Source organism: Vanacampus margaritifer, chromosome 20 (assembly GCF_051991255.1).
Source record: "Vanacampus margaritifer isolate UIUO_Vmar chromosome 20, RoL_Vmar_1.0, whole genome shotgun sequence".
In the NCBI taxonomy this organism is placed as follows: domain Eukaryota; kingdom Metazoa; phylum Chordata; class Actinopteri; order Syngnathiformes; family Syngnathidae; genus Vanacampus; species Vanacampus margaritifer.
This window is the reverse complement of record NC_135451.1, coordinates 17,312,479-17,339,446: the sequence shown is the minus strand read 5'-3', so window position 1 is coordinate 17,339,446 and position 26,968 is coordinate 17,312,479. Positions and strand designations below refer to the sequence as shown.

The 26,968-nt window shown below is 41.9% G+C and overlaps 1 long non-coding RNA gene across 2 annotated transcripts in view; it reads right to left on the bottom strand.

Annotated features, from left to right (window-relative positions):
• The window catches only part of LOC144040446 (uncharacterized), a 97,921-nt gene that overhangs the window by 13,473 nt on the left and 57,480 nt on the right, over positions 1–26,968 (bottom strand). The window contains exons 2-3 of one of the 2 annotated variants that reach the window (XR_013289736.1): positions 21,183–21,363; positions 14,359–14,444 (exon numbers count right to left, since the gene is read on the bottom strand). This is a non-coding gene — a long non-coding RNA (uncharacterized LOC144040446). Of the gene's footprint in view, positions 1–14,358; positions 14,445–21,182; positions 21,364–26,968 lie in introns of those variants that run through there. The other variant, XR_013289734.1, reaches the window with a different exon arrangement.

Sequence of the window (26,968 nt, the reverse complement as noted above, 5' to 3'; positions counted from 1 at the left end):
TCCTGACATTATTGTAAGGGCAAAACAGAGAGGATTTCCACGTCATTTCAATCAATCATAAATCATGCGTCCTTTTTTCTACATATATGCGCACGCGTATTCATGCGTGCTTTTAATTACATGCAGGCGGGGGGAAGAAAAAATGGGCTTTTCGTTTAGCCGGTGCAGATCCGCATAATCAATTATAATCACTAGCGTAAAGCTGAGGATTTGGTCATGTGCCGATCCATATGAGCGCCGACGGCATGGAGGTAGGAGTTGGTGTGGGGGGGGGGGGGGGGGGGGGCGTGGGCAGCCATTATACACACTGAATTAAAATAAATAATTACCAGCGAGGAATTCTGTCGTCCTGCGAGCAGCTTGCACGGGGGTGGGGGTGAGAGGACAGTGGAAAAAGGTCAAGTGGGAGGTAGGGGAAAAAGGGGGGGGGGGGTGTTGTCCTCTGTGTTAACAACGAGCCTGAAGGAGGCCGAGCATGCAACCTTGTTTTTGTTTGGGCCGCCGGCTCGGTTCACTTCGGCCATCATTAGCTCAAAAATAACAACACTACTTTGAAAAAAAAAAAAAATCATTTTTATGTACAGTAATTTCTGGACTATAAGCCGCTACTTTTTACACTTGCATTCAACCCTGCGGCTAATACAAAGGTGCGACTTATCCATCAGATCACAAGGGGGCGCACTATAAAGGAAGCGCAAGCAAGAGCGTCAGGCAGAGCAAAACAAACCGAGTGAGCCCAAATACAGAACAAGACAATTTGCACCCTCATTATGGAAAAGAAAATAGCGGGAACCCGGCGCGGTAACGTTAAAACCACCTGCGTCTTACAGTCGGGTGCGGCTTATATGTGTAATAAACTCGCGTGTTCCCCAATTTTAGCTCGCTCGCCTTATAGTCCAGAAATGACCGTATCTATGCTAAATCAGAGCAACGCAAATGCACCTGATCATTTCCAACACTTCAACAGTTGGCATGTCTGCCTCACAGTTTGAACGATTGGGGTTCAAATTTTGAGTGCGGCTATTTTAAATATTGCCATGATCCCAAAAATATATAAATACGTTTATGTTTTTTTTTTTATGCTAGAGCATACAGAAGGCTTTGATGCAAATGAAAAGTTGGCTTAAAGCAATGGTAGTTATTACAAAAAACGGCCAGCAGGTGTCAGCAGAGTATAAGAGATCAACCAGGGCCATGTTGCAACAAAGCTCTTTTCCCAAGTATTTTGAACAGGTTTGTGAATAATGATGAAAACTTAGCTATATTCTAATGCCAATTACTGCAAAACAGAAACATATACAAGTATACTTTTTTTTCTTCATGAAGTAGAGACTCTAATCTTTCTTTTGGTGTGTTCCATGTTTTTATAGCAAAAGAACACAATATTCTGTGGGTCTTGCAAAAATCAGTCCAAATCCAGTAAAACAGCCGGGAGCGAAAGGGGTTGCTTCAGTCAAAATGGCTGCCAGTGAATTAATTTAAAAACACTTCTTTTTTTTCTTTTTTAATTCCTTCGTATGTGTTCTCACTCCCTCACTGTCCAGAAATGCTGCATAACTCGGAGGAAAATAAAAGTAGTTGAACGACTGTAGTCGCGGCGCCACTTCCCAACACTGCTTGTTGTTATTTTGCTGTTGTCGGCCCGATAACAGCGACAGGTATTGAAATCTTCTCGCTGCGTTAATCTGATTGAGACGCTTCTTTCCCGCCCGCGCGCGCGCAATCGCAAATATCGCTTCCCGTTTTCGACTGGTCGAGTTGTGCCTTTCCAAGGGCGTCATCCGCGTATCGATCGCTAGCAAAGTGAAGCGATCTGAATATTAGCAGCCCGACTTGATTCATGGCTGCTTCATTTTCCAGCCCGGTTGGCATTTGAAGGAATCAAAGAGTGAATTCAAAGCGGCAGAGCCAGAGGTGGAGCTCGACCCTGCACCCCGCGACCCCGCCGCCACACTGCGGTTAGCTTTCAATTACCCGCAGTTTGCAACTCAGTATTGCTATGTTTGATTTTGTCCTCGGCACAATCATACTTTGTCCTAATGGCGTCCATTGTTGCACAAAATGGCTGCGAGATTATCATTGCACAGATGAGGCTGAGGCAACATTATTATTTGATTTTCCTGGTAATCCGGCACCAACCGCCCACCAACATACCCCGCTCCCCATCTCCTCTCGCTCCCGCCCCTCCTGATGGAGCCTCAACCTTTCTTATGGCTGTCACTGCAGGGAGCCAATTAACACATTGTGTCCGAGGGAGTCATTCCTCCCTTGTGTTTTTTGTCACACTGCCGGCTGGTGGGCCGAGCCACACAAATTAGCAATGTGGGCTGGAAGGCTCAATTACCTTTTAAGGGCTTCGGAGGTAGTCGGTGTCAGGCTGCCTGGCAGCGTCCTTTCCACCTGCCTCCACAAGCTATCAAATGAGGGGTGGGAGGAAGCGGGGCTGCGAGCTGCGTGATGCCCTGGGTCCAATTTCCAACTGATCTCATTCGCACATCTGATTCTCAGCATCATTGTCGCCCTCCACCTCCAGCTTCTCCTCTCTCACCCTCCCTTTGTGTTGTGTTGGGGGGGGGGGGGGGGCAGCGGAGAGTCCATTGGATCAGGCGGACTGATGGAGGTGTGGTCTCAAGAGGTAGAGCCACAACATGGAAGCTGTTATCCGACACAGATGAATACTGAACATGTCGAGCATGAAAGCAGCCACAGGCATCGAATGTGTTCTATTTAGTACATTAATAATAATAATAATGCATCGGATTTATAGAACGCTTTTCTATCTCATCAGATGCTGAAAGACGCTCCACAGTGGTTGCGTTATTCGTGCGCTCACACATTCACACTGTGGTGGCGGTAAGCTACTTAAGTAGCCGCATCTGCTCTGGGGAAGGAAGGCTGACGGAAGGAAGCGTGGCTGCCAGTGTGCGCCTGCGGCCCCTCCCGCCACCTCCAAACATTCGCACCTTCCATACACCGGTGTGAGTAGCACTGGAGGCAATTGTGTGTCAAGTGCCTTGCCCTTAATTGCTGGGGGGGGGGGGGGGATTCTTCAGTTGCAAATACTCATTTAAACATATTTAAATGCATTCAAATGCATCATTCCAACGCTAATATGTTCAAACGTGTTAGCAAACGAAAGTTAGAGCATATTTGCCAGTCAAATATGTTTACTCCACATTGGCAGTTTCATGCTTCTGTACATAAATTGACTGAAGAACAAATGGGAGAATGTGCCCTTAAATGCACAGTTAAATATAACCGTACTATACTCGATTAAAAAAAAAAAACAAGATACTGTAACATTAAGCATGGTTTCAACATTTAATTCAATCATTCGTACCACTAGAGGAAGCTCGGCGGCATTCGTACCTCACTCTGATAATCGCTGTCGTCAACGTTTACAATGCTCAAAATTGTCTTCAACATCTACAACAACAACAATTCATGTTTTAATAAATGTTTCCCCAAAATTCGATGTGAAGTTCTCAGAAGGTTAACACGCTCATTTTCCTACCAGGCCAGCGTCGTCCCGAGCAAGAAGTCGCCGTCGTCAGTTGAACTGACACATTAGCGAGGATGACGGCTTACAATTTATTTATTGATAGTGATATATTCATCTGGCCGCATGCATTATGCATGCGGTCCTAAGGTCTGCATAAATCTTTGCACAACAGGAAGGGCACGGTGATGAAAGAGCAGGTCCACCGCCGCGTCGGCACGCCGATGATTAGTGGCCGCCCGTCAAGTTGCAAATCAAAGCACGGGGGGGCGAGGCCTCCTCTGCGAGACCGCGCCGTGTCGTCTCAACGCAAACATAACCTTACTTACTCTCTGACGACTAATTGCGCCACTAATTAATTGAGTACAGTGAAGCCTCGCCATCCCCGGGGATTAGGGGGACACCCCCCCCCCCCTCCCGATAGTCAACATTTGCTAATACTGAAACTTTAGCTTTTCCTCATTATGTGTTTTAAACCCAAAACGCTCTGGTATTAATCTTCCAAAATTACCTTTTAAAATATTTGACGAACGATAATTAGATTTGGGGGACAATTTGCACCGGGAGTTCCTGGTGTGAAGGTCCCAGTGTCGCAACACTTAAAATGACTAATTAAAAAGATGGAAAGATATTTTTTTTCAATACAAGATTCAAAATGTTGAATGTATTTCTGATGAGTTGAATGTTATCGTCATAGAAGAAAGTGCTTTTCTCTTAACACGTTCGCTCGAAGAAAAAAAATGCATCAAAAAGGGTTCCATTTTAAATATTGCCATGATCCCAAAAATGTATTTAAACGTTTTTTTGTGTTTGTTTTTTTTATGGTAGAGCAAACAGAAGGCTTTGATGCAGCCTTTGTCCTGAAAAGGTGGCTTAAAGCAATGGTAGTTATTACAAAAACGGCCAGCAGGTGGCAGCAGAGTATAAGAAATCAACCAGGGCCGCGTTACAAATCGTCCTTTTTCCCTAATTGTTTTAAACAGGTTTGTGAACAATGATGAAACCTAATGCCAATTGCTGCAAAACGGACACACATGTTTTCATAATAGAACACAATATATTTGTGGGCCTTGCAAAAATCAGTCAAAATCCAATAAAGCCGCCGGGAGCGAAGGGAGTTGCTTCAGTAAAAATGACTGCCAGTGAATGAGTGAAAAATGAGGACATTTCGCGAGGGAGTGAAGCACAGAATATCCCAACCCAAAGATTGTGCGAGTAGCAAGTCCTCCTATCAGATGGCGCTATCGATCGAACCCTGACCCAGAGTGCATGATGTCAACTTGACCACATCGTCTGACTACGAAAAACAAGGCAATAAAGAAAGATATGCCCGCCTCTCTCGTATGTTTATGGATGCTGTGTCCGGCAGGAGAAAGTGACAGCATAATCCTCTAACACGTACTCTTACTGAAAATTGGAAGATAAAATAGACTAATTGCTAAAAGCGATTGTGATTCTTGTATTTGGTTTTCTTTTTGAAGAATAAAACAAACACGCAACTGGATGCGTTTTGGGGATAATCATTTCATCACGTGATGGAGAACTTGACTAGAACAGATGAAGAATACCCCAAAATGTCCAATAATCATCTTGAGAAGTTTAAAATCCAGTTTTTTCAAGTTTTTTTTTTTGCTATCAAATTGAAGAAGCAGGCGTTAACGCCAACCAGGAATTCACTGTTTGGATTTCAAAGAGACGTTCTATCACGAGCGATCCCTGCTAGATGCGCTCGAGAATGATTCTTTTTTTCATCATCACAATCGAGCTGGGCTTTGTGTTGAGGCTGTGAAGTGGCGTGGGAGGCGAACGCGGGGAGGACGACCACTTTGGCCGCCCAGCCGGCCTCATTTCGCTTACATGCAAATGAGCTGGAGAGATGTCACGTGGCGCATGCTCGGCTGCTTTGGCTGAGTGGCTTCGTCAAAACTCTGAAATCTGGATTTCAAACCTAAACCTGATTTGAACCCCAACATAGTTTGAGATTTTCAAACCCTAACACTACCTTGAAACCTGGTATGGAAAACCTAGTGTGTTTGAAGTCCAAACCCTGGCTTGAAAGACTGTCTTGAAACCTGAACGACTTTTCCCTGTAAGCCTGACTTCAAACCCTACTTTTAGACTAACTCTGGCTTTAAACTCAAACTGAATAACACTATAACCTTGGCTTTAAACCCTACTTCAAAACCCTAACCTTGGCTTAAAAAAAACTATCCATCCCTATAATGCTGGCTTAAAACCCTTAAAAATGCGGGTCTGAAGGGGTTAAAACTCGACCCTTGAACTCCATATGCCTGTGAAAACATTGAAGCCCTACTTTGAAACTCTAGTTCTAGTTTTAAAGCCAAACTGGATAACTCTATAACCCCGTCTTGAAACCCGAACAATTTCTTGAAACATAATGTAGATATTCTTATCATGCTTGCTTAAAACTTCCACTCTTAAAACCCAAACTGTGGCTTGAAACTGCCATTCGAAACCCTACCTTGAAACCCTAACTCAGACTTGGAATCCAGCTTGAAACCTTCCCTCTGTTTTGAAGCATTCACTGCCTGGCTGAGCATCAAGAAGGAAAAAACAGCAACCCTTTCCTTCCTTCTTTCAACTTGTCACGACCACCAGGGGTCACTGTTGTGCAGGCAGAGCCATCCAGCCGAACCCCCACTACCCACCAACCAGCCAGAAGGGATCGAAGCATCAAAAATGGCAACCAAACACATCTTTGCCTCCGAATTGACCGATTTAAAAAAAAAAAAAAAAAAAAGGCATGAAGAGGAAATGTTTCACAAGCGAGCCTGCTTCAATGCTTCAACTCAAATGAAATCAAATCAAATGTGTTGAATAATACAAAGTATGGACATACTTTGGAAAAAAAGACTGAAGAGGAATGACATTGCGGCTTTGAAAACTTCAACCTGATTTGAAACCCTACCACGAATCCCGAACACTAATTTGAAACCCCAAACCTGTCTTGAAACCCGGCTTTACCGCTTTAACCCTATCCATCATTTGAAACCTTACACTGAAACATAAACGACGTTTTGGAATCTAAATTAGAAACGCTAACCCTTTTATTGAAACCCTACCCTTGAAACCTTAAAAAATGCTTTGAAATCCTAAAATGAAACCATAACCATGGTTTTTAAACCCTAACCCTACTTTGAAACTGTAACCTTGTCCTGTACTTGTGGCCTTATATTTAAACCCGAGCCCAGGCTTTGAAACCCTAATCTTGGCTTGAAACCCCAATTCATACTTTAAAACCAAAATCTGTCTTGAAACCGGGATTAGAATTTCAAACTCCTATCCTACTTTGAAACTCAAATTTGTTCTAAAACCCCATTTTGAAACCCTAGTCCTTAAATTTAGCCCTAGTGAGAAACCTACATTTTAAACCTTAACTGTGGTCTGGCACCCTCAATTTAACAAATTGGGGCCTGTTTTTGTGCAATCTGTGTTTATGGGTGAATTTTTTGGTAAATGAGGAAAGTGTATTTGGAGGAGAATGAAAATACGATGACATCCATCAGACTTATCAGCGGAGCGCAGAATCTGTCCACCTCACCAAAATTGCATCACACCACCTGCGCCACAACTTAGACCTGCTTTTATAACTGGTCTATGGTCGAGTCTACTAGGGGGGATGGGGGTGTTGCAGAAAGCGCCCTTGGTCTGCCAAATTCCCAAACAACAGCAAATTCCCGGGAGTTTCGTAACCTTAATCATCACGTTCAAACGTTTCACCCGAGGCCTTTGCGGTATGTTTTGATGATGTCGTCCTCCGCAAAAATTCAACGTCTCCTTAAAAGGTCGGCTTTTTCCTCTCGGAGGTAAATAAACACTGGAAGCAGAAAAGAAGTGCAAAGCGAGTTCACAAACAAAGTCATCCATCACTGACCCGCGGCCGGCGAGGTAAAAAGGTCGGCCGCAGTTAACCTTTATCGGCTTTAATGGTTCGCAGGCGCAATCAAGCGAGTTGGAGGTCCCCGGGGGCGAGCGTCGGCACTTTGGAGAGGTCGCCGCCTGCGCGCCACCTCGGAACGTTCCATTACTATTTGTTCTCTTCGGGCATGCACGCACTTTGCCGCCTTCAACTTGTTTTTCCAACAAGTAACCCTTGAACTCCTACAAAGTTTCCCATCGCGCTCATTTCCTGCAATACGTTCAAGTAAACAACGCACACAAACCTTTGAACTCCGTACCCTTCTTAGAAACCCTAACACTGACTTGAAAACGTCATTTGAAACCCGAGTCAGGGTGAAGGTTTCGGTGAGAAAAGCTGACTGGAAAGCCCCGAGACGGAAAACCTCATTTGAAACTCAAATTCTTGCTTTCATCCTCCTGTTATGTTGTGGGTCAAAATTGACCCACTTTCAAGTTAAATAACAAATGTTAGCATTTTGCAATCAAAATGGGCACCAACAGACAATTAAAAAACAAACATATTTGCAATGAAAACAGCTAAGATGCTTTTGAAACACTGACCATATACCGGGTCAAACTGACCCCAAAAAGTGTTTTTGCTATAAAACTTCACATTAACAGAATAATAAATGGTTAAACATTTGATGCATGTGCAAAGAAAATGGTTGATAATAAGCTATAAACATATTGTTTTCAGTTGGTTTTGGAACGTTAAACATTCCGGGTCAAATTGACCCATAGTATTTTATTTTTATTTGTGCGCCTGTGCTATGGAAAGTCTCATGGGCAGACAATTAAAATTGACATTTTGACATTTTTGATTAAATGTTAGATGTTTATCAGAAGGCTTTTGGCACATTCAAGACAAACTGGGTCAAACTGACCCTTTTTAATATTGCAAACTACAAATAAGTAGTTTTTTTTTTTTTGCTACAACATTTCTCAACTAAAATAGTTACAATTGAGCACTGACATTTTAAATGAAATGTTAAATGTTTACCAGAATGCTTTTGGAACATTAAACATAGCCCGGGTCAATTTGACCCATTTTAAAATGAGCAGTTTTTCACTATGAAAGTTTATCAACAGGCAACTAAAATGGTGCATTACACATATGTCGAAATTAACAATTTCTTAATTAATGTGAACGTTGGGTCAGTTTGACCCGATATATGCTCAATGTTACGAAAGCATCCAGAGAAACATTGTGATAGATCTCAAAATGAAGAGTTCTTTTTTTTTATCGTCTGTTGGTGCCGTAAACAAATGTTTGAAAGCGTTTTTTATATTGGGCTAAACCCGAACCTCTAAGCAAAATAAATTGTATTTTAGGCAATAACACCAAATGCTATATCCAAACATTCGCTAATCATTACCGTGTTTAAATCTTTCCCAACTTTGCGGTTGTCTTTTATCCCGAGCCACAGCGGTTTCTCACTGTCTGTTATTTCGTCAACATTTCGCCGCCAGTCGCGCTCATCAATCAGCCTGGTGTTGTTTCGCAATGACGGCATTTATGTTGTCATAAAAGTCAAATATTTACGCTAATCTGCCCCAATCATTCTTGTTTACTGCTTGTGCTTTTACGTTCTCAGCAGCAGTCTGCGCACTCGTGCCAACACGGGAAGTCGTCTTTAGGGTTTGAAATTGTTTTCTAGGGCTGCAAAAAGACAGACAGCCATGAGACCGACAACTGCTTCATCCTACCATTTAAAAATCAATACGCTCTTGTACAAGCAAATAACAGCTAATTGATTTTCTTTTGTTATACCACAGACAGTTTTGGATTTATTCCGAGAACTTAATGAAAGGATTTAGAAGACAAAATGAAGTGGATGTGAAATGTGAAAGCGGTACCATAATCCCGACTTCAGACCCGACTTCAACACCTTCAATCGAACTGCAAGAGATTACAATTTGAAAACATTGCGGTTCCTGAATATGTAACGGCGCTACATTTATTACATAACTCCGCAAGGCTGTTGAAACCCTAATTTAAAAACCTGACTGGCTTTCAACCCTAATCTGAAACCCAAAACTTGTTTATAACCCTTAGCCCAACGGTTATTTACTGTATGTATTAGCATTAGCTATAGCGGACTTTAAGGCAAAGTTATGTGGTTCTTGTAATTCTGTTTAGTTTTAGAGAGTAAACTTCAACTGCGTGGCAATAAACAGCAACAAAATTGACAAAACACACTCAAGGGATACGCAACACGCTCAAGTCAGAGAAGAATGCTTATTAACCCCCCCCCTAAAATCCCAAGAAGTCACCACCTTAGTCTTTACAAATCAAGAAGTGTGCTGCAGGAACATAAAAAGTGTCTCCCAGGGTGATTAGCGGAGATTCATAAAGCTGCCGGGTACTTTGCATTAATTAAGGCGCCATAAAATATAAATCAAGAGGAGTTTTGTCGCAGTCGATATTACGAAAGGGGGAGCAAGCGTGCGGGAAAACACGCGCAATAGTTGCGCCTGAGTGACGTGCTCGGGTGAGCGCGTCACTCCATTATTAACGCCGGCGATTATGACGTGGTCAATTATTAACGAGCGCCGCTCAGGTTCCCGCTGCACACAAATCAAAGATGCCGCTTTGTCACTGATGGAATAACGTTTGCTTGTAGGCACTCAAAAGAGTCAACTTTGGTCAACGGCTGCTTCCTTCTTGGCAAAGTTGATCAAAGAATTCACGCTTGAAACTTCTTGACTTTACATCTGGAGCCCTTAATTGAAACTATAATTAGAATTGCCAACCCAGACTTGAAACCCTAATTTGGAACCACAAACACCTTGTATAAATAAAATGCACATTTGAAACCTGACTATAATCCTTGTTGAATTTGAAAACCAAAACCTCATTTAAGCCGGGCTTCAAAGCCTAGTTTGGATGTCCGAATAGAAATAATCACACTGGTTGGAAACCATACTTTAAAACCCTATCCCTGGCTAGAAAAAAAGTTGAAGTTTGAAGTAAACTGCCTTATTTTGAATCTAAAACTTAAAAAAAAAATTAGCAAGACTTGAAACCCTAAACTTGTCTTAAATCCCAATTTTGAAACCCCAAACCTTGAAACCTCAATTGCAGTCTCTCGGTCTTGAAACTCCGAAACACAACTTGAAACCATAACCCTGACTTGAAAACATATCTCGGTCTTAAAACCCTAATCTGATTCTTTGACCTAGAAACCACAACACAGACTTGTACCCGTCCTTTGAAATCGCAACCCTTGAGTTTGAACCATAATCCACGTTTAAAACCCAAAATGTGAAACGCTAATTTCAATCTCTAAGGCAGGCTTGAAAGCCTCATTTGAAACACTAAACATATTTACCCGTATCTTTTTAATTAATCAAGTTGCTTCCACTTAATTTAATGTTTCAATTTACGGCTGTTGGGCTTCATTAAACGATTGTAGCGGAACAAACTGCAGTAAAATGACATTTTGATTCGAAACAAAGCGACGGATGAAACAAAATCCACAGCAAGAAACATATTCCGGCGGGTCGTGCGTCACGTGTCAGTGTGACGCGGCGAAGTTCAGATCTCGGATGTCCTTGAAGTCCAATGAAATAGGCGGCCGTGCGCAATTGCGCCCACGAGAGCAACCCGAGTGAAAAGGTTCTTCATGAGACAAAGAGCAGCAATCAGCCATTATTCCTCCTAGATTAGTTCAGCGCTTAAGGAAGATTTAATCATCTGAGCTCAAGCAAAGGTCCAATATCTTTCTTCTTTTTTTTCATCTGCAACCAGCTTATTGCCGTTCTCAGTTGAGTGAAGAATGTGTTCTCTTGTTGACTGGGCTGCGTCTCAGTCCGTCAGAGTCGCAGACGGGCCAGTCGAAGGCTTTCCTTCCGGAAATTGGCCATTTGAAAGACCGGATGAGTTGATTCAAGCTTTAAACGTTTAAACATTCACAGACGGATCATCGGGCAGAAATATGTTAGTTCACGTTTGCCCAAAATATGAACGAGTTCATAAACTTTTGTTTATAGAAGTCGCTCTATGAATTTTTGTTCGTAGAGCTCATTCTATGAATTTTGAGTCCATGTACTTTCGTTCGTAGTACAACACCGCTTCTTCCCATCCTGGGGAGTCGTCTTCTACAAAATATGATATTGATTGGATCCATTCCATGCTACGTCACAATTCATGGAGTCCGTCTGTCCGTCCGTCCGTCTTCTTCCGCTTATCCGGGGGTCGGGTCGCGGGGGCAGCAGCTTTAGCAGGGAAGCCCAGACTTCCCTCTCCCCAGCCACTTCAGCCAGCTCCTCCGACGGGACCCCAAGGCGTTCCCAGGACAGCCGAGAGACAGTCTCTCCGGCGTGTCCTGGGTCGTCCCCGGGGGCCTCCCGCCGGTAGGACATGCCCGGAACACCTCCCCAGGGAGGCGTCCAGGAGGCATCGGAACCAGATGCCCGAGCCACCTCAACTGGATTTGGGATCTGGAACTGGACTCAATTCATGGAGTCATACATACAAAATGAAGATTATTGGTCTCAAGTAGACATGACCAAATTATCGGGACAAATTCACTCTTAAATCATTGACTGCCAGCCCGGTGATTGTGGTTAAAACATTTCTATAGTCGTCAATGGCATGAATGAGTAAAATAATCTAGCATTTAATGGCGAAGGTAAAAGCACTCAAAGCATCGTGGATGTCCTTGGAAACTTATTGATATTCATCGATCGCTTGGATTTTGCTCTTCCTCCTCGTTATAGAACAAAAAGTTAAACTAAACAAAAGCACTAAAACAACGAGCAGTTGGACATTACTACTCCTCTGAGATAAACCCGCGACCTCATAGATATGCATGCTTCCATCCCATACGTGGATGTTTGGACTTGGCTAGCTGCTAAGCAAAGTGCAAGGGTGCGAATGTTAAACAGCGGATGAAAAAAAAAAAAAAAAAAAAACAATCATAAAAGGGAGAAAGTAGACAGAGAGAGAAAAGGCTACGTAAGAGCACGGCAGAGCGTTCGCTTGATTGCGATGCTGAACAGAAAGCGCCGGCGCTTGTTTATTTGCCAGGCAGAAGGCGTTACGCTCGCTTCCTTCAGCTGCTTTCATGGCGCGCATTAGCGAGTGCCGCTGCGCTCGCCAAAAGGTCGCGGACAGCAGAAAAAGTGCAAAAGCTGAATGGGAAAATGACAAGAAAAAAGCAAAAATTTCAATGAAGTGGATTCTGTTTTTTTTCTTTTTTTCCCCCCAAATGGTAATGCATTGGACGCACTAAAACCGGTTCCTTTCGAGTGGTTTTTCAAGAATCAATACGGTGCTGTCAGAAGGAGTCGGACCGCTGTTTTGTGTGTTTGTTTTTTTAAACACAAAGCCTGGATTTTAATCGGTGAATTTGGCAGTGAAAATGTGTAAAAAGTCATTTTATGGCTTCTTACACAGGGCCTGCATGCAGCTGCAGAATGTGCGGAGGAAGGGATTTACGCCAAAGACCTCCATTTTGAGCCAACTTGCCTGGAAAAATTGAAATCAGCTCCAACCCAAAATAAAAGTTTGCTTCAAAAAAAAAAAAATGTTTTGGAAGTTTAGTCTCGGAACGACGAACAATTGCACGAAAAACGAAATAAGTTGAAGTTGCTAAGAGCAGTAGAATAACTCCAATATTATAAATTCTCTTTATTCCACTTATTTGTCAACTTTATTATGCAAGTTGAAATCTGGCTAGTTGTGACCTCAGCGTGACCTCCCGGGACAAACTCAACTGCTTACACGAAGGGAAGTTGAAGGGAAAGGGAAGGGAAGCTAAACTAAATAAGTGAGCCAAGTTGTTCGTTTCTCAGCTAATCGTTGAGATGAATTTGTGACCAGGCACAGCTTCATCGCAAATTCTGCCAAGGGTCGGGTTTGAGTCAAGTCCAATTGATTTGAAACAAAAGTTAGCTCAAGGCACTTTACACGCTGAGGAGGTCAAAAGGCACATTCCTCGTGCATTATGTATTTGTATATAAGAAAACCAGCTGAAGGGAAAAAAAAAAGAAACTCTCCCTCTAAAGAAGAAACCACAAACAGAGCCGAGAATCTGCAGGGAGACCGTCGGCACACCAGCTGATTGGGTTGGGATGCGCAAATTAACTGGTGTGATGGGCTAACGTGGGTTTAAAAACTCAAGGTTGCAATAACTGCTAAAACTGGCTTAAGGTTGGACAAAGTCGAGGACCCAATTGTGAGGAAGCAGACGTTTGCTTGAAAAGCATTCCATTACAGGATTATAAAAGTAAATAAGGCATTTTGGAATCACTAAAATTATATATATATATATATATATATATATATATATATATATATATATATATATATATATATATAAAATAATAAAAAAAAATTAATTAAATTAAAAAATAATTATATATATATATATATATATATATATATATATATATATATAATTTTAAAAAATTAATTAAATTAATTAAATTAAAAAATAATTTTATATATATATATATAAATATAAAATTATTTTTATTTTTTTTCACGGAAATAGGATGCCTGTGTGACTGTGACGTGCCGACCTGCTCGATGGACGTCCGTTGTTGGAGGTAACAACACAACTTTAAAATGGCGTGATGACTGTGGGAAATGAACGAAAAAGAAGGCGCCACGGACGCCGCAAACGACGCAACTCGAGGACTCCGCGTAACATGAAACAAAATGCAATAAAGACAAAAACAAATCATGACATAATGAGCTCGTCTTTTCTTTTTTGAAAGAAGGTCTAAGCAGGGCACACCATGATTGGCTGCTTGCAGAGTGAACCGCCTCTTTGAAGTTAAGTGCCTCAAATTAACTTGTTTTTCCGGGGCAGGGTTAGCAGTTATGCGGAACTAGTTAGCCCCAAGGACACCATAACTAACCCACAAGCCTATTCTAAGAACTTACCAGTGATGGGACACTGTAACTTACAAAGTATAACAACAGAACAGGAATGTTAACTTTTATTCATGGATTTAAACTTCCAAGAGCCTGTTTGCAAATTCTTGTTTTCCGGCGACGAATGTCTCGGTTTTCCTGTGATGAAAAGAATTCAAACTTCAAAAACGACGACAATGTTTGTCCCTTCCAGCCGGTTCACAGAACAGCAAAACAGGTGAATAATAGATGAGCATATTTGGAGCGGTGTCCTACAAGTCCGCAGGGGTTTGAGTCCTGATACTTTGCAACAACAAGCGGGCAGCCGCTCGTCCGCTCGCCTCTCACTTTTTTTTGTGCATTTAACCGGATTGCGTCTCGGAAGCTTTGAGGAGGCGGAGCCAGCGCGAAAGTTGCTTTTGTGGAGGCGTCAGGAGAAACAAAAAGGGCCGCGAGGTGTTTCCGGAATCAGCTTCTCCGAGTGTGATTGAGCGTCGGCAAGATAAGGACGGTGACATTAGATATCCCGGCGGGGAAGAAAACGGGCCATTAATCTCATTGCGGCTGATGATGTGCCTGAAGTGAGTGGCGCTCCCGAACGCTCTCGGAACGCTCTCGGAACGCTCCTTGGCTTCCAAGGGCAAGCGCGGCGTCCACGCGGGCCTCCGCATTGATTGCTTGGCGATTTGATTAAACTCTCGGCTGTGCTCCAAATGGAAGACAATAGCATCGGGATAATCTCACCTTCCCTCCCGAGGTCGCGTGTAATGCGCCTTAAGGATGTGGCCGCGTCGAAAGCCGCGATCGAGACGGGAGTTGAACACGCACATTAAATCCGCATCTAAACCGGAAGTGGCCAAAGTGGCATGACGAAAAGCCACCAGCCGTCCTGCTGGGAGTGCCAAAAACAAATTTTTCAATTCATTAAACTGATTAAATAGTTAATTGATTCATTCTAAAAAAAAACATTAAGTACATCCTGTAATTTACATTTTTATCAATTAGATTAAACATAAAGTACAAAATATTAGTAAAAAAATATATTTCACATTACTGAAATAATTATGTATAATTAATTGTAAATAAATCAAAATTAATGATGGTTATTAAAAATTAAAAAGGTTACATGAAATAAAATTAAAAACTAGAAAAATTCCCGCTAAAATTAAAAATTTATAATAATGCATCAGATTTATATAGCGTTTTTCTAGACACTCAAAGATGCTTTACAATGGAACGGATACATTATTCAAGCACTCACACATTCGCACTGCGGTGGCTGTAAGCTACTTACGTAGCCACAGCTGGCTGACGGAAGCGTGGCTGCCAGTGTGCGCCTACGGCCCCTTCCACCGCCACCAAACATTCGTACCTTCCATATACCAATGTAAGTGGCACTGGAGGCAATGTGTGCCAAGTGCCTTGCCCAAAGACACAATGACACATGACTTGGGCAGAGCGGGGGATCCAACAGCCGACCTTCTGGTTACTGAACGACCGTCTCTAACCCTGAGCCACGGCCGCCACAAATGAGAAAACTAAAGTAAACAGTAAACCTCCTTCCCCCCCAAAAAGAACACAAGCAAACACAAGAGGACAAGCAAACAGCCAACCAGTTCCCCCGACTGGAGGCTTTTATTGAGCTGGCACACCTGAAGCCAATGCGGTAATTAGTGCTCCTCCCTTGCACCGATTGGTGGCCTGAGCCGGGCACGAGATCCACCAATCAGGGAGGAGCACACGCACACGCACACACGCCACCAGCCAACAAAAAAGAAAAAAAACATTCAAATTAACTCTTTGACTGCCAAAAATGTTAAGTAACGTTTAGTAAAATCCTATGGAGGAGTGCCAAAGACGTTAAAAGACGTTTTTTTTCAAAACAGAGGTGAAACTAACCATTTTCTATTGTTGATTACTGAAAAACGGAATAAGGTAGAAACAAACTTTTTTTTCTGATGAAAGATGAGAGTCCAATCTTTCATTTGGTAGTACGTGTGTTTCCATAGTCCAAACACATAATTTTCTGTGGACCTTGAAAGATCAGTCAAAAATGCTTAAATTGGCTGGCACCCACGGCATCCCTTTTCTGAAAACGTCTGGCAGTCAAAGAGTTAATAATAACCATTTTTTTCTAAAATAAGCAGACATAAAATACAAAAATCGGTGTAAAATTTCTGATTTGACATCTGCAAATCCAATTCTAATTAATTAAAATTACAAATAATGAAGTCAAACATGAGTATGGATTGTTTTATTATGAAATTAGGAAAAAACAAAATTTCTGTTTCTTTTGGTAAGTAATCTGCAAATTAACTCTCATTAAATCATATATGAAATGGGAAAAAAAATGCATGGAATGTTACGAAAATGTAACAATTAGAAGGAAGTCCATTCTATATAAAATAAAGACAAGGGCTGTTTTTGGTGCAAAAAAGTTGTTGCCGGTGATTCGGGAGCGCCACATTTTTGGCCTGCAACGTTTGGGCGTGTGCAACCAGTGCGACGCTAAAACAGAACAGCGGTGGCCTGTGGCGAGCGTCTTCATGAAGCTCATTAGCGGCTCTCTTGCAAACACGGCTGCACAATACAAGTGCACACTCGCAAAACCCCCGGCCAAGCGCTAATTGATGCTGCCGCAATTTGACTCGTTCCCACGTACGCGTACTTCAATTAGCCACGAGCGCAACGGCTAGAATTGCTATTGTACATAAACTGTCCTTTCTTGGCCTGTGTGTGCCTGGCGGAAATCCGTCTAAACACAAGAAGACTAGAACAGCTGACCTTTAGGGTTACTCAGAACTCAGAGGCACCTTAAACATGAGTTTGAAAATTATTGATTCAAATTTCAATTGAGCTGTACAATCCCCCCCAATTATTATTTTTTTTTTTATTATTTCCTGGTCTCATTTTTCTTACATGACAAAAAGCTGACATTTGAACAGGGGTGTGTAGACTTTTTTATCCACATTTTTGAAAGCAGTCAAGGCAATTGCTCCTCCAATATCATTTGCTTGCTATGGTTCTGGTTTCCGTAGTCAGCTTGCTTCCTGATTGGCTGTCGTTATAGTCCACTTCAGGACTTGAGGATGATCCATTGTTGAATTTTGGTTGTTTTGTTTATGGGTTATTAAATGCCATTAATGCATTCCAGCCTCCCTAAAAGTCAAAGTTTTTTTGTTGCTAGGAAAAAATGAACTCCATAGTGAAATAAAAATTATTTTTCTTCACCCGTTCACGTCATTTTGTCTGTAAGCAAAAAATATGGTTGATGTGGAAGTTATGTTGACTTTTGGCTGCATAAATAATGCGCACTTCTGGTGCCCCCCCCCCCCCCCCAAAAAAAAAAACGACGCGTATGACATCAAAGTATAACTTGAATGTGGTTGGACAAATATGTGCTATGGGAATGTATGACGTTCCACAGGGTTCAATTCCGGGGCCTCTGCTGTTTTCATTGTATCTGCTATTCCTTTTTATTTATTTATTTTTCCCTCTGTATCTGCTATTCCAACAACATTAAGAACCTCTAATTTAAACTAAACAGGCAATCAAAAACCTATTTTTGTTTGAGTTTTCTTTTTTTTTTTTTTATATATTATTTGCAACAAGGGGTGGCCGGTGCCCTCTCCACCAAATGCAATGAATGCAATGGCAATGAATCTATCAATACTAAAAAAAAAAAATTTTTTACCAATGTTCCGGGCAACCGAACCTCCTGCCACCTCTTAATCACCCGAGGAAAAATCATGTGAAAGCGCCACGGATTTGCAGCTCCTTTCTCACAACTCCAGTGGGTTTACCGTACAGTCGGCCCAAATGAAGTGAGGGTTCAGCGGGTTCAGGAAATCTTATTCTCATGAAAGTTAGATTGGTAGGCGAGGACGCCTCCGCCTCCTGGTCGCAACGGGAAGTCATTTCCTCGACACGGGACGCTGCCATTGAGCCAGTTAAACCAGAAATCCCGCTGAGGTGAGATTCGAGTCCAATTTTCTTTTTGAGGCCCCTTCAAACTCTTGACTTTTCACCCGCTCATTTCGTCTCCTCGACTCACTCCATTAAATCCAGTAAATCCCCGTAATGACGACAATTAACCTGGAATAACGCTAATATTAGCCACGCATGCTAATCGACTCGACTGTTATTAATTTTGACGTTAGGTTCCAATTAAAGATAGCCAAACACAGATTTCATTTCCTTTTCATTTGGGGCTGGCAGATAAGGAGGCCATTGATCACACCTGAATGAGTCGCTATGTGAGCGCCGCTAATTAAAGAGCCAGATTGCAATTAAGATTAAAAGCGCTCAAAGTTTCCAGACGCTCAAAATTGTGTCTAGTAGAGAGTGTGATGTCACATAATCCGAGGACAACCCGGGGGCCGGCAATTAGTCCTTGGTCCCGGCGGGGCCCTGAATGAGACGACTCTGGCGGCATCTGATTGGATGAAATATTTTGAAAATTGATGAAAACAAAACTTGCAGACACGTTTAGGAACTGCATACTCGAAAAGAGTGTGCATATCACAGATGGGAAACTTAAATGCTGGCGAGGGCCACCCCGTTTCATCCATGCTAATGTGGGCCACATTGGACCACGCACTTCCTAACCAGGTTCATGACAAAAATCCTACTTTAAATATGGACAAAAGAACGTGCATACGTGCAAAATACGTGCTCTTCATAGATCTCATTTTTGAGAATACATTTCTCAATATAGGTATAAAAGATCCACTATCAACCTAACAACACAGAATTTGAAGACAACAACAAAATGACCAAACACAAGGACAGCATCACACAACATTAAGTGCAAGAGCTCATTTTTTCCCCCCCACGAAAACTAGCTCACTTGTCAAAATTGTAATATTATTGAGGTATTATGTTTGTCCTGCATATCTTTCCAAATCTGAAAAAAAAAAAAACTGTATTAAGCCTATTCACATTGTAGTGACCTGATGTAAGCGCAACTAAGACATCTAGTGGTGAATGATGATATTGCAACTTAAAACTACAGTCGATATATTGGCATGTCAGCACCCGCTGCAGATTTGCACATTCGCGGATTTTTTTTAAACAATATTTTTCATACTTTTAACTCTTTGACTGCCAAAACCGTTAAATAACGTTTAGTAAAATCCTATGGAGGAGTGCCAAAGACGTTAAAAGACGTTTGTTTCAAAACAGAGGTGAAACTAACCATTTTCTATTGTTGATTACTGAAAAACGGAATAAGGTAGAAACAAACTTTTTTTTTCTGATGAAAGATGAGAGTCCAATCTTTCATTTGGTAGTATGTGTGTTTCCATAGTCCAAACACATCATTTTCTGTGGACCTTGAAAGATCAGTCAAAATGCTTAAATCGGCTGGCACCCACGGCATCCCTTTTCTGAAAACGTCTGGCAGTCAAAGAGTTAATTAATTTATTTTTTTCCCACACATTTCCCTCAAAGAAAACCGGATGCTTGTCAGCGTTTCTTTTTTGAAGAAATTTTTTGGCTTTGTAAAAGAAATAAATAAATGTTACGACTACTATGCCAGATGGCCAGTCCAGCCGTGAGTCGAGCCATGCGGTGAGTCTAAAAGTCAAAGTGCCTCTCGGTCGTGCATTTGAGGCCGAATGCGACGGAGTGACGGGATGGTTTCCGTGGTGTTTCGCTGGCCCATTTGCAAACACGCCGTCGTTGTCAAAAGGCTGCGAGGTGAGCGTGTCATTTGCGAGGCCTGTTGTGGGGAAGGCCGACTCATTAAAAACAATGCCGCGGTGCGTGTGCATAATTATACCGCGCCTCGGTTTCTTTTTTTTCTTCCTCCTCCCATGCAAATGCTGACCTGATTTTCCTAATAAGTCAGAGCCGACCGTCCGACGTTCCCGGGCCGTGACGTTCCCGGGCCGTGACGTTGAAAGTGATGCGGCCTAATTAAATGAAATATTCCTGATGCGACGGGCGCCTGAGCGGCAGGACGATGGTGTGTTTGGACCAGCGATCTACTTATTATCGCAACGAGGGCAGCCGACCTTTTCTTTTGGTTTTATTGCTGGTGCGAAAGCTACATGCAGATTCCGCACCGCCAATGCAGTGAATGTGATTTGCCATTCATTATTCATCTGCTTCACTTTTACATGACCTTCTTCAAGTCGCACTAATGAGCGCAGATTCTCGTCCGATGGGCCGCTGCTTAACTTTGCCGAACACGGCTTGATGAAGTCGTGCTCATCACTCACGTCACCGCCTCGTGAAATTCTCAATTTTGCGTGTTTACGCCTTGTTGTTTGCTAATGACTTTTGTATTACAAGCAGTGGGAAGGGCTGTTACCGTGACAACTGAGTTCAAGTCCGCCGAGCATCCAAATTTAAGGCTTCCCATTTATTAAGAGACCACAAAAAAAAAAAAAAGACTTGAACATGCTTGAAGGCCAAGTGTTTTTTCTTTCATCAATTTGTTGCAACCCCCAGTGGTCGCACATATGATCCACAGATTCATTTTGAAAAGTCTAATAGAAGACCCTTGAAAGAACCTTGGAATATAAGAAATGTATTTCCAGAATAATAACCACCACAAATTTGCAGAAACTACTACCCTTGCTCAAAAAGTCCATTCGAAGCGAAATTGCTTATTCTAATGGAAGCATCCTATTGAATTTGGTCATAAGTACTCGTCTAAATCCTATTTAATCAACAAGAATCCTAAACACACGTTGCCACGGCAACAGTGCCCGACTGGCCCTCCGTTGTCACTGATGGGATTCCAAATGATCCCTAGTAAGTCGTCCTCCTGCTTGCTTGACGCTTGGCAGCCAGAAGAATAATTGGGCCGCTTTTTTTTGTGTGGTTAGAAAGCAGGTTGCAAATTGATTGCACTTGAACTATTAGTAGATTTATTAAAAATGCACATACCACTCATTATCCTGCCGGCCTGCCGTCTTGTATCGTGTTCTTACATTGTGCTCTGCGCGCGTGAGAAAGAATCCCACATGTGCAGGATCGAACGTAAAATGTCGTCTCACACCACGAGAGCCATTCCGCATCGCCATGACGATGTATATCCAATCACGTTCTCCTTGTCTTCTTTCAGCCGCTAACGAAGAAAAAAAAAAAGGAGGTAATTAGCGGCAATGAATTAATCAGACATGGGGAAATTGCAATTATGCATGTTCTTAAGTTCAAGCATGAAATGATTTTTTTTTTTTCACTATCGTATTGTTCATGTAAGACTCATTAATTCCAAAAAATATATGTTCAAACCCAAAAGTGCTCTCAGGCATTCTTTGGATTTGAAAAATGTCATCCATACAGGCTGCCAAGCGTATGCCAGAACAACAGGAGGCGCTATAACTGTAACAGAAGACCATTTTAACCAATCAGAAGCTTGAAGAAAGCACTTTCCAGAAAAGAAACATATGGTTGAAGAAAAAGGGGAATTATGAGTGGACATTTTCTTATTTTTTTTTTTTAACAATTAAATTAAAAAAAATACTATAACTGTATCTTACTGAAGAGTTGTAACCGTCTCCATCAAAAGGTGGCAAATCCAGGTCCAGAAAGTAAAAAACCCTGCTACAGTTTGGCTTTGGCCACAGGTGCTAGATAACGAGCTCCCTAGCTCGCTCCCCGGGTGCTCGTTGACATGCTAGGGAGCTAGCTAGCTAGCACCCGGGGCCAAAGCCAAACTGTGGCAGGGTTTTTACTTTCTGGACCTGGATTTGCCACCTCTGGTCTCCATGCATAGCCGTGTGTCTGTATTGTACTGCTCACCAGAAGCAGCTGTATAATTACAGTACATACTTTAATTCTTTACAGTCTTTTTATTGTTATTGCTACATGCCTTTATAAAGTGCAATATCACAGAGTGCTATTTTCCTCACCACTGTGTATGAAAGGTTTGTGGACATGGCATCATTATCTTTCTCACACTCAGGTACTCAGCTAAGGACCACCTGCTAATTTAGCAGCAGGTTTCCTTTTTTCCCCTCGCAAACAGAAAAAAAACAAATCAATTTTAATAGCAGTATTAAAAAAAAAAAAATCAAGTTCCAGATGGTTTAACACCGAGCGGTTACACAAACATTCTCTGAAGCCCTCCGAGGCGTTCGCAGGTTGTGTTAAGTCAATGGAGTTGCTGTTATCAAGCTGCGCTGAACACATGCTGGCACGCCGTTTGAGCAGCACGCCGCCCGGCCCAGAAAAGCGCCACTCAAAATTGCGCGTGGGGAAACTTTCCAGGCCCGAAAGGAAAAAAACAGACCTTATGAAAGGGGAAGCAAGGTGAAAGAGTGACTGGTCATAAATTAACAAACAAACAAAGATCTGGGAAATGCCAGAAGTCCCAACCAATAAAAAAGCTTCTCTGTGACCACGACTGACTAATTGGTTTAGATTACATCAGATCACATTAAATGGCGTTAGATTACATTGCAAATTATTGCGTCACATTAGATTACATTATATTACTTTAGATAACATGACGTGACATCAGATTTGGCTGTGTTACATTATATTACACTGGATTACATTACATTACTTTTTTAGATTACATTATTTTACATGACAGATTACATTGCATTGCATTATATTAAATGACATTAGATTACGTTACATCACATCAGATTAAGATTAAAACCTGATCTGCAAATCAGCCACATTTGCACACCCATTTCAGTCTTCCATGAGAAAGACAGACAATAAATGCCATCTCTGCTTCAACCATCCACCACCTTGGCAGAGGTCATATATTTACATACTGAAGATCACAAAGCGAAGGCGTCATGTGCAGGACATCCATAAAGCTGTCCGCAAACTTGAAAGCTGGCCACACTGCGGAGGGGGCGAGCGCAAAGTTGCGGCAGCTGTGGCTGTCGCTTGGCGGATGGATTAATGTCTCGTAATCACACTTCATTATTACGCCCATCTGCCGCGTACTTCCCGGGATGGCGCCACATTTAAAAAGAAAAAAGGAAAGCCAAGTAGAAAGCCAAGCACGCCTCTCCCGGGGGAGCCGCTTGAATGTCACCAGGCGGCTGACTCGTGCGAGGAACGTTCAAGGCTGCCACGTTGGCTCCAAGAACATTTGGAGACCCGTTGAAACATTTTTTTTTTTTACAAAAAAGGTCAGCGCTTCAATGCCAGAAGCAGAAGCGATGACAAGATGCCAGGGTCCTTCATTGTATTTAGGCTATACTTGTGCTGAATGAAATGATTTGGATACAAAGTTGGAACAAAAGTTCTAGCTTTGACATTGAAGAGAAAGTTTGAGGATTGATGTAACAGGTTGAGAGCTCAGATAGCTCAACATTTTCAAATCGTTACGATCGATCCCTCTGCAGCACGGGTCTGAAACTCAAGCGCTGCAGTCCCGCGTGTTGTAGAGATTACCCTCCTCCAACACACGTGAATCAATTGATCAGGATCATAATCAGGTTTTTGCAGACGAGCCTTTGAATCCGGCGTGTTTGAGGAAAACTCTAAAACATGCAAAGACTGGAGCTTGAGATCTTTGCTCTAAACAACATCTGCCTGATAGAAAAATACCAAACCTACCAATAAAATGCACCTTACCTTTAATTCCTTTGTGTATCCTTCAAAAAGCAAAACACACAACCAAACTCAGAAAGTGTGAGGATCCTGGAAAATGCGATCAAGTGTTTGACTTCACATACCTTAAAAATTATTTGATCAGATTTCAAGTTGCGATTAGGCTTTCTCAATAATCTTGGATTGGGTTTAATAAAAAATCAAGTTCTTGCGCCAACGGTGAACAATAATCTCTAAAGATTATTTTGCAGGGGAACCTGGGAAATCCTGGTCTATCTTTAGGCATCGTCGATTGGGTGTCAATCAGAATCTGTCCTAACAAATAATCTTTCAACTGTTGACAGATTACAGACGTGCGCCTGGTAGAGCACTCACAAAAAACGACTTGAACAGACTGACACCTGAAGCGTCTGCGACGAGGTACTGCTCGAAAGCAACATGCTTTTAGCAATGAGCAATCATCTCAGAGAGAGTGAGGAGCAACCTGTCGACCCGACTTTCTATTCCAGCTGCCTTCACATTCTTCAGTCAGTCATTTTTTTCTTTACAACTCCGGCTGACAGACAACTAAAGCATCTGGAATTTGGTATCCTTCAAAATCGAACAGGGCGCTCGCTCAAGCAGTCCCGAGAGAGTCGCACGCTACGTAAAATCACATCGTATCAAAGGAGTGAAAGTTCGGATTTCCTCAAGCATCTTGCGTTTGGGTCTCTTATCAAAATCAACAGGGTTCTTCTTGAAATGGAGAGAGTCGGAAAATCTGGTAGAGGCTTTGATGTAAGCGGGTTTTCATCCACCGATCGTACCGTCGGTACGGACGGATCAGTTGCTGCGACGCTTATATATTTTGTTTGCCATCATTGTGGTCATCGTACGACACGAGGTGGGAAAGCGTTATATTTCCTGCCGCAATGCAGACAATTAGCTGCACCCGCGACCGCCTTCCACACACACAAAAAAATGGTATTTCTGGATGCGTTTGCAGCGATCAAAGCGACTCCGGTGTTTGTCTGCTTTCCCACGAATTTGCTTGGTATCTCATTAAAAGTTGCCGTGTTTATCTTTTGCCATAACTTAATTGCCGCCGGTGGAAACAGATGTCTCGACACCTTTCATTAGGCAAGGGTGGGCTGCGAGATCCAAGAGTGCCGCTCCGCAGGCCGCCACAAAGACAGCAAATGTGCGCTCATTGGATTAGCCGCGGCGGCGAATGGGAAATTAAATAGCATCTTAATTTAGCTTTCAGTCCAACAACACAACATTCTTTGGAGTTTAATGAGTCTTCGTTCAACGCTCACGCTGAGTGTTGCATGACGAAGAGTTTAATTGCGTTAGAAAGCAAATATATGAAGCTGTAAGTTTTGCTTTCGATGCAACATCACACAACCGGCTCGGGAGCGGTCGCCGGGGCAAAACGACACAGGCGGCGTTTAGAGTGAGGTAATGAGGCGCGGCCCGAGGTCGTGTCGTTCCAACTTCGTACTTTGGAGCGCGGCGGAGCAGCTAAAAGCAACATGGCGTGCAGTCAATTGAATGGCTAATAAGCCCGTGTTTGCTGATTTCCTCGATGATTCGTCTTTAGTAAAGAGGAACAGATGAACTTATCCCGGAGAACGAGGCTGCGCAACAACATAGAGTGGAACCTTCATTTATAGGGCTGGCCCAACTTTCAATTTTCGACTTGTGACCCAGCGCTCAATTGTTTTTTTTGTTTGGTTTTAGTTCTATTAGTCAAAATTGGACTTTATTGAACACACGATTATACTTTGTTGTATTTTCATACTAATGCCTCGTGTTCTACTTCACTTTTATGTCTTTCAGTCGCAAGAGATTATATATAATATGAATGACCAGAATAAAAATTCCCTTAAAGGGGTGCAGCTCCACGAAGAACAGCTACTTAAGAAATCTGTTGAACTTTTCAGATTGGATTACAGTTAATTTTCCAAATCCTGCGTACCAGCTCATCAAATAAAGCCCCAACCTGCTTTTCAAAATGGTGGATAACGATGAAATAAAATCACAGACACCGCAGTGGGAAGGAGACAGAACTTAAGGGGAAGCACATCAATCGGGAGTCCAGCAAATGTTTCCGATATATCACATGGTAGATTCCAGCCTTACAATAAGAGCATACTTGGTCTACTTCATGGAGAAATTGGTAAAAAAAAAATTGGGGCAATCCAACTAAATGTCAATTCATTTGTATCACATATTAAACCCATAAAGATGATTTGGAACAGAACAGCAAACAATTTATCGGAATCAGCCATCTTTGTTGTTTACATCCGCTTGGAACTGGGACAAATGGAAAGACGACTTGTGTGCCATTCAGAACTTTGAAACACATGCCGGGCTCGTCCTTAACTCATTCACTGCCATCATTTTATTTATTTATTTTTTAAAGATAATTAAAAAAAATTAGGGGCAAGAGGCGATTACAATTTTTTTTGTAATTAATCGCATGTTAACTCTCGATTAATCACAAATTTTATATCTGTTCTAAAAGTACAATAAAAAAATTCTAGGTTTTCATACTTTTGTTAACAAAAGTGGGAAAAAATGTTAAACTAATAGAAATAGTTCAAATGAATTTTTGACGTTCATAGCCGTCAATGGCAGTGAATGAAATAAAAAAATATATATATTATTAAAAATTCGGGGCATCAGGCGATTCGTTTTTAATCGTAATTAATTGCATAACTTCACTAGTTAACTCGCGATTATTCACAAATTTCATATCTGTTCTAAATGTACAATAAAAAAAATCTAGTTTTCATACTTTTGTTAACAAAAGTGTGGGGGGGGGGATGTTAAACTAATAGAAATTGTTGAAATTAATTTTTGACGTTTATAGCCGTCAATGGCAGTGAATGAGTTAATTGAGAACCTCTTGTCTACCCTTAAAGAGCAAAGAGAAAATACGGTAGGCCTCATGCCGATGAGTATTGTTGAATGCTTTGTTTGTATGTTTTGCTGCTTCATGTGTAGGCGTGATTTGAAAGTTTAGAAATACTGTAACATGTATGCTAATTTCTGTTCAATAATGTTAGCATTAAACAAGTGAATGTCCGTTAAATGAAACGATCTGGTTTGGGTGGACATTTGCATTTAAATACGCTATTCTCTTATTTTATACGTCGGTTTTAAAG